The sequence below is a fragment of the Haemaphysalis longicornis genome, unplaced genomic scaffold (assembly GCF_048455015.1).
Source record: "Haemaphysalis longicornis isolate Haplotype H1 unplaced genomic scaffold, Haemaphysalis longicornis Haplotype H1 scaffold_8, whole genome shotgun sequence".
Taxonomy (NCBI): Eukaryota; Metazoa; Arthropoda; class Arachnida; order Ixodida; family Ixodidae; genus Haemaphysalis; species Haemaphysalis longicornis.
Window position 1 is genome coordinate 69,286,965 of NW_027526445.1, and position 8,838 is coordinate 69,295,802.

The following is an 8,838-nucleotide window of genomic DNA, read 5'->3' on the forward strand; positions in this document are numbered from 1 at the left end:
ACGAGCATCCACTATCGCCGGCCGTGCGCTACTCGCGCTACTGCCAGAATGCGCGGCACCACAACATTCCATCCCTTTGCCGCTTCCACCATGGGACGACTTCGTCGTTAACCCAAAGCCACTCCCAGTCACCGGTCCTACGCTTCGCCACTCCAACAAACACAGACGCACAGCTGCAATGACCGAGCGGTTTCCACATAGCGCTATTTATACCGACGCCACAATTGGGACCCCACCACGAATACTTCCGGATTAGCGGCCATTCACTCGACATTTCAAGTCGCCTGTCAACAAGAATATCCAACAGCGCCATCGTCTACCCACCTCCAACTCGAAGCGGTATTACTGGCTGTCCGACAACTTCAAATTTCTCACTGGCCTACCAACCAGCCTCATGCAACTATCTTCACAGCCAGCCAGGAGGCATTCCGCGCATCGCGCCGGGTGCCTTATCAGAATTCTATCTGCCCGTCCATCAAGATGCTTCCCCGAAGGCTACATTGTACAACAGTACTACAAATTCGGGTAGACTGGGTGCCACGGCACTGCGTTAACTCCACCAAGGAGGCCGCGCGCGCCCTGGCGAGCGATGTTCTTTCCACCCGCTCCCACCCAGTTTTGCCTCATCACGACCCAAGCTTTGACCCCTTTCAAGCCCGTGCCACCTACCAGCGATGTGCTAGAGCTCGACGCCGCAGCCGCATCCCTGCCAATGACTACCCGTTACCTACATGACTGCCACGTGGCCTTCAGGTTCTGATCCACAAGGCTCGTGCTAGGGCGGCGCTTAAGAGGACATCCTTTTCAAGTGGCGTTCTTACATACCAAAAAAAGGGCGGCCACCCGTTCTCCCCGGCGCTACCGCAAGCAATTCACTAGCTCCGCCGGCCATGACACCACCCACGTGCGTCACGTGCTCTTTAGGAGCCACACCGACCATTGAACATCTCCTTTGGACGTGTCCGGGTCTGCACGCGGAGCGCACGTCTTGCAAACACAGCAGCGTTACGTGTTTGACGGACTGGCTCTACCCACCCGCAGCCACAGCCAAGCAGGTGTTTGCCTCCTTGTGGGACTTCGCTCTCGCTACTGGCGTTCATCTGAGAATGTAAAGTTTTCCCTAATTGACGCCACCCTCACCACCCGCCCCCACATAGGCCGAGTCGCCATCCTTGTGTCAATAAAGTTTCATTCATTCATTCATTTTCTCGACTTATATTTTCGCTTACATATCACTGTATCAAAGAAACATGACAAACACACGTCATTTGGCCCTATTAAATATTTCGGAAACAGCCGAATAGCACTGGCAATGACGACTGCAACTTCGATATGTGTCCTTACCGAGTCCCTCGTCCCGTGTCTTTCTGTTCTCCTGTATGTATGTATATATATATATATATATATATATATATATATATATATATATATATATATATATATATATATATATATATTGCCGCGAACCATACATTGGGTTTGTTTATTTGTGTTTTGCTTTTACCGCCCGGCTGCGCCGGTCTGCGTTATCTCTGCGCCAAGGGAAGCGCGTGTTCCATTCTTTCTTTGTGTGCCGCATGTGTTATCTGTTGTGATAGGGAGAGCATTCCGATCTTACGTGAACAGCCCAGAATAATCTTCTTGGATCTACTATGTTCTCGATGCGAATCGACGTTTCGAGAACCACGCGCGCCGAAAGATAAAAAGCCTGCAGTGCGGACGCCGGGGCATTCGATTCTGCGACGCTCGCCGACGCACGTACGTCACTTTGTTGACCACTGCTTCGCCGCCTCTGTATTCTTTTCAGTTGTTAGGGGAGCACAAGTTCGCTCCAATAAACTTGTTTCTTTTCCAAACAACTGCTTCGTCCTTGGCTACGTGACATCTGGTGGAGGTGCTGGGTACGCACCCTTCATGCCCACTACAACCTCTGGAAGCCGCCAAGCCAGTCCAACAAGAGCCAGCCTCCGCGTGCAAGATTTACCACCCGTTTTCGGTCTACTACCGGAGAAGACGAAGAAGAAAAACGTCGCAACCAGCACCATGCTCAACCAAGCCAACCCTCCTGTCGTTCTGCAGCAGCCACGGGAACCGCCATCATTCCGAGGAGCCCCCGCAGAAGACCCAGAAGAATGGTTGGAGAAACTGGAGCGCGTCCGGAAATTCAACAGGTGGGACGACGCAGAAACGTTCCGGCACGTTTTCTTTTACTTGGAAGATTCGGCTCGCACTTGGTTCGAGAACCACGAGAGCTCTTTGACAAACTGGGCTCAGTTCAAAAGCGAGTTCATTAAGACCTTCACTACCGTCGTGCGAAAAGAAAGAGCCGCCCTTTTGTTGGAAACGCGCACGCAACACCCCAACGAAGGTGTCGTGATCTTCGTTGAGGAGATGAAGCAGCTATTTCGCCGCGCGGACCCCGAAATGACGGAAGAAAAGAAGTTGCGCTTCTTAATGCGCGGAGTGAAGGAGGAACTGTTTGCTGGACTTGTCCGAAATCCGCCCAAAACCGTCGCCGAATTCGTGACCGAAGCAGCACCATTGAGAAAGCCCTCGAAATGCGTGCTAAGCAGTATGACCGCAACTTTGTTGGCGCGGCCAATGCGAACGACCTTGGCAGCACGCGGATCCCGGCCGACAGCCTACGCGAGACTATCCGCGCAATAGTGAGAGAGGAGCTGCGGAAACTTCTCCCAACGCCGCCGCAGCCCCAAGTCGCTTCCCTCACCGACGTGATTAGAGAAGAAGTGCAACAAGCGTTGGGAACTTCCACGCCATCCGAGGTACCCCGAGAGCCACAAGCTATGACATACTCCGCGGCTGTTCGTCGACCCCGCCCTGCTCCAACACGCCGTCAAGAGGCCCCGCCGTACCGCCGCCCACTGTCACCCGCCCGACCCCCGGTAGCCCGAAACCAGACGCCGAGGAAGACGGCGTCTGGTTTCGGGCTCGAGATTTCAAAATTTTCAAAAGACGGCGTCGAGATTTCAAAATTTCGCCCATACGTGTATGGAAGGCCATTCAAGGTTGTAACAGACCACCATGCGCTGTGTTGGCTCGCAAATTTGAAGGACCCCTCTGGCCGTCTTGGGCGGTGGAGCTTGCGCCTGCAGGAGTTCGACGTTACAGTCGTTTATAAATCCGGCAGGAAACACTCCGACGCCGACTGCCTGTCCCGCGCCCCCGTCGACCCACCACCACAAGACTCTGATGAAGACAGCGCGTTCTTCGGGATCGTGACGGAGAGCGACCTAGCCGCCCAGCAGCGTGCCGACCCCGACTTACGCGTCATAATCGAGTACCTCGAGGGATGCAACGTTGCCGTTCCTAGGGCCTTCAAGCGCAGCTTACCAGCATTCAGCCTGAGAAACTCCGTCCTCGTGAAGAAGAATTTCAGCCCCGGAACAAGAGCGAATTACCTTCTCGTCATCCCCGCGGACCTTCGTGACGAAATTTTGGAAGCGTGCCACGACGACCCGTCTTCCGGACATCTCGGCACAGCTCGCACTATTGCAAAAATTAAGGCGAAGTACTTCTGGCCCCGCCTTACATCCGACGTCACCCACTACGTTCGGAGTTGCCGGGACTGCCAGCGACGAAAAACGCCGCCGACAAGACGTGCCGGACTTCTACAACCGATCGCCGTCCCGCGGAGGCCCTTTCAAGAAATTGGAATGGACCTTCTAGGCCCGTTCCCGACGTCACGATCGGAGAACAAGTGGATTGTCGTAGCGACAGACTACATGACGCGCTACGCAGAGACCGCCGCTCTTCCGCGGGGGACTGCACAAGAAGTCGCCAAGTTCTTCATAAACCAAGTTGTGCTGCGACATGGAGCCCCTGAAGTCCTAATCACGGACCGCGGAACGGCCTTTACCGCGGAGCTGATGCAAGGAATCTTACGCTACAGCAACACGGATCACCGAAGAACGACGGCGTACCACCCCCAAACGAACGGACTAACAGAACGTCTGAACAAGACAATTGCGGATATGCTGTCCATGTACGTCGACGTTGAACATAAGACTTGGGACGAAGTCCTCCCGTATGTCACGTTTGCGTACAATACAGCGACGCAGGAAACTACGCAGATGACACCGTTCGAGCTTGTCTACGGAAGACGACCGACTACGATGCTCGACGCCATGCTTCCGCATGTAGAAGACGACGACCTCAACGCCGACGTCCAAGGATACCTTCAACGTGCGGAGGAGGCCCGCCAGCTTGCTCGAGTTCGTATAAGGGACCAGCAGCTGGTGGATGCCGGCCGCTACAACCTCCGACGCCGAGACGCCGAGTACCAACCAGGGGATCGTGTGTGGGTTTGGACTCCAATCCGACGACGCGGACTCAGTGAGAAGCTCCTGCGACGCTATTTCGGACCCTACCAGATTCTACGACGTGTTGGTCAACTTACCTACGAAGTGATCCCTGATGGTGACTCCAGCACATCACGACAACGCAGGCGGCCTGAAGTCGTCCACGTGGTTCGCCTAAAACCTTTCTACGGACCATGACAAACTTTTATTTTCATTGGTTCGGACTGTCGCTTATGTTAGCATCGGGTCGATGCACTCTTAGAGGGGGGGTAATGCCGCGAACCATACATTGGGTTTGTTTATTTGTGTTTTGCTTTTACCGCCCGGCTGCGCCGGTCTGCGTTATCTCTGCGCCAAGGGAAGCGCGTGTTCCATTCTTTCTTTGTGTGCCGCATGTGTTATCTGTTGTGATAGGGAGAGCATTCCGATCTTACGTGAACAGCCCAGAATAATCTTCTTGGATCTACTATGTTCTCGATGCGAATCGACGTTTCGAGAACCACGCGCGCCGAAAGATAAAAAGCCTGCAGTGCGGACGCCGGGGCATTCGATTCTGCGACGCTCGCCGACGCACGTACGTCACTTTGTTGACCACTGCTTCGCCGCCTCTGTATTCTTTTCAGTTGTTAGGGGAGCACAAGTTCGCTCCAATAAACTTGTTTCTTTTCCAAACAACTGCTTCGTCCTTGGCTACGTGACAATATATATATATATATATATATATATATATATATATATATATATATATATATATATATATATATATATATATATATATATATATATATATATATATATATATATATATATATATATATATACACGTATCTTTCTGTATTTCGTCAACGAGCCCCTCATTTCCTTACTATATTATTCTGCGACAGCCTAGCGAGGGTCTCGGTTCTGGCAGCCTTGATGCCTAGGTAGCATAAGAGGGCTTCCCGCCAGTAACCCGCTCATGACAGGCTGTAGACGTTCGCGTCACGCCCCGGGGGGTTGAAAAGAAGGTCCCCTTCTCCCCGTGTAGTCAGAGTGGCGCTGGCTACCACCCTCAAGCGTCAGATACACTTCTAGTATATATAAATAGCTCAGAAAGTGAAGGAGAACACAGTCGCCCAGATAGCCGAATTGGCAAGGCATTCGACATGTAATCGAAAGGCGTGGGTTCGGTCCCCACTCTGGGCGCGTGTTTTTCTTTATTTCTTCTGTATATTAAAAAAAATGTTTACCTAATTAACCGTGGTGAAAAAGAAAAGAGCCTAACCACACCCCTATGCCTCCTTTGGCGTTGTAGACTGCTGACCTATCTTTCTGTATTTCCTCAACGAGCCCCTCATTTCCTTACTATATTATTCTGCGACAGCCTAGCGAGGGTCTCGGTTCTGGCAGCCTTGATGCCTAGGTAGCATAAGAGGGCTTCCCGCCAGTAACCCGCTCATGACAGGCTGTAGACGTTCGCGTCACGCCCCGGGGGGTTGAAAAGAAGGTCCCCTTCTCCCCGTGTAGTCAGAGTGGCGCTGGCTACCACCCTCAAGCGTCAGATACACTTCTAGTATATATAAATAGCTCAGAAAGTGTAGGAGAACACAGTCGCCCAGATAGCCGAATTGGTAAGGCATTCGACACGTAATCGAAAGGCGTGGGTTCGGTCCCCACTCTGGGCGCGTGTTTTTCTTTCTTTCTTCTGTATATTAAAAAAAAATGTTTACCTAATTAACCGTAGTGAAAAAGAAAAGAGCCTAACCACACCCCTATGCCTCCTTTGGCGTTGTAGACTGCTGACCTATCTTTCTGTATATACACGTATATATATATATATATATATATATATATATATATATATATATATATATATATATATATATATATATATATATATATATATATATATATATATATAAGGTTAGTAGAGACAGAGACAAACGAGAAAGACTTAGAAAATAAAAATAAGTTTACTGACGTTTCAGGGAGAGGACTCCCTTTCTTCAGAGTACAAAATAAGTTCGTTTCAGAGCTATATATACAGAAAATGTAGCAAGCGCGAGGGCAAGGTAAGAGGAGGGAGAGTTTGTACAAATGGATTCATGGTTGGTGGGTAGCAAAAGAATGAAGGGAGAGCGGGAAAATTAATTACAACAAGGATAATAAGAACACACAGTCACGCGGTACGAACTTGGAAAAAAAGAGAGAGAGAAGAACCAAACACAGAGAAAAAAAATACATAATTAAAAAATCAATAACAAGGTAATTTTCCTCCCCCGTGGCAACGGGGGTGAAAGAGGGGTCAAAACAAGATAGGCCCATGCCCGTGTTTGACATGGGCAAAAAGATTAGTCACGCGGAAGACGTTCCAAAGAAGATATGCACACAAAGGGCGAACATCTGCCCATTTACACCCGTTCTAGGAATCCAAGTAAGGTCATTGAAACAAGAGATACGTGGCTTCTGTTGGTGGGAGGCGGGGGTCGCGCCCAATAGCAGTAGGACAGGCAGTTTCGACAGGAAAGAGTGTACATTGGTATACAAAGAGCGAAAAAAATAAATAAATAAAAAATAACCAGGTAATTTTCCCCTCCCTTGTGGCAACGGGGGTGAAAGAGGGGTCAAAACAAGATATGCCCATGCACGTGTTTGACATGGGCAAAAGGATTAGTCACGCGGAACAAGGAAACGAAGATATGCAAATGCACACAAAGGATGAACATCTGCCCATACACACCCGTTCTAAGAATCCTGGTAAGGTAATTGAAACGTGAGACACGTGGCTTCTGTTGGTGGGAGGCGGGGGTCGCTCCCAAAAGCAGTAGGATAGGTAGTTTCGACTCGAAATGAGTTTACATTGATAGGGGAAAAAATACAAGGTCAAACAAGTCATGAAAAAAAAAAAAAAAAACAGGCAGGTGCACGCGTATGACGCGGCAGCAAGTGGTATTCATCTGCCCGGCGCATGGTGCCAGTTCAGGGAATGCCGAGGCGGTCAGCAACGAATATTAGAAAACAACAATACAAAAAAGAAAGAAAGAGGACACGAAAACAATCACACACGCTCGCGTTCACAAATTAATTGCAAGGTGAGAATATCAAAGCTAAAAATGGTACTGCAGCCTTCTACCCAGAACACAATGTCCAGACTTGTTCATCGAATTTGCTTCAGTGAAGCCATTGTGCTAAAAAACATCGTGCTAGCACGAAACTATACCCTACTACGAGAGCTCGCCAACTAATGGGAGAATATTATTGAGGGAAAGAAATGAACAGGCATAACACTAGCCTGAGAAATGCAGCCGAAATTTTAATCGGAGGAAAGACAGGTAAATTTCCCATAACTTTCATTTATGCCAAACGACGCTGATTTAAACTTATAGATAAGGTAAGACTCACGAACCTCGCGATCGTGATGCGTTTTAAAGCTAGATTCAAGAATTGTGGCCTTCAGTTGTTCAAAAGAATGACCAGGAGTGTTAACATGCTTTGATAGAGGCAAAGAAGGGCAGGTTTTTGCATGGGAGCGGTGATTGTTAAACCTATAACGAAAGGGTGTTTCAGTCTGGCCAATGTATTGTTTGCCGCAGAGGGTGCATTCCAGCAGGTATACGACGTTGGCGGAATCACAGTTAAAGTTCCCTTTTACATTAACATAATAGTTTGAAGCTGTGCTGGCGGCGCGCTGTGTGGTGGTCATTTGTGGGCATACCTTACACCGTGGTTTGTTACAGGGCATGCAACCAGTAGTCTGTGGTCGGCTGATGCTGGATTTAGTGAGAACGTCGCCCAAATTTTTGCTGCGTCTATAAACAACACGTGGTGGCTCGGGGAATATTCTCTTTAGGCGTTCACTTTGAGCGAGGATATTGTGATGTTTCCTTAGTATGGAAGCAACTTTCGGAGAAGAGGCCGAATGGGTCAAAACGAGATTGGTTTGTTGATTGGGTTTTGGAGCTTTTTTTCGGAGAATTTCGGAGAAATTAGTTGGCGAGCTCTCGTAGTAGGGTATAGTTTCGTGCTAGCACGATGTTTTTTAGCACAATGGCTTCACTGAAGCAAATTCGATGAACAAGTCTGGACATTGTGTTCTGGGTAGAAGGCTGCAGTACCATTTTTAGCTTTGATATTCTCACCTTGCAATTAATTTGTGAACGCGAGCGTGTGTGATTGTTTTCGTGTCCTCTTTCTTTCTTTTTTGTATTGTTGTTTTCTAATATTCGTTGCTGACCGCCTCGGCATTCCCTGAACTGGCACCATGCGCCGGGCAGATGAATACCACTTGCTGCCGCGTCATACGCGTGCACCTGCCTGTTTTTTTTTTTTTTTTTCATGACTTGTTTGACCTTGTATTTTTTCCCCTATCAATGTAAACTCATTTCGAGTCGAAACTACCTATCCTACTGCTTTTGGGCGCGACCCCCGCCTCCCACCAACAGAAGCCACGTGTCTCACGTTTCAATTACCTTACCAGGATTCTTAGAACGGGTGTGTATGGGCAGATGTTCATCCTTTGTGTGCATTTGCATATCTTCGT

The 8,838-nt window shown here is 49.1% G+C and overlaps 1 non-coding gene across 1 annotated transcript; it reads left to right on the top strand.

Moving 5' to 3' along the window:
- The first annotated feature begins 5,911 nt into the window (after nt 1–5,911).
- Nucleotides 5,912–5,983, top strand: Trnat-cgu (transfer RNA threonine (anticodon CGU)). Its single transcript has one exon. It is a non-coding gene; the product is annotated as a tRNA-Thr (tRNA).
- Nucleotides 5,984–8,838: the final 2,855 nt, after the last annotated feature.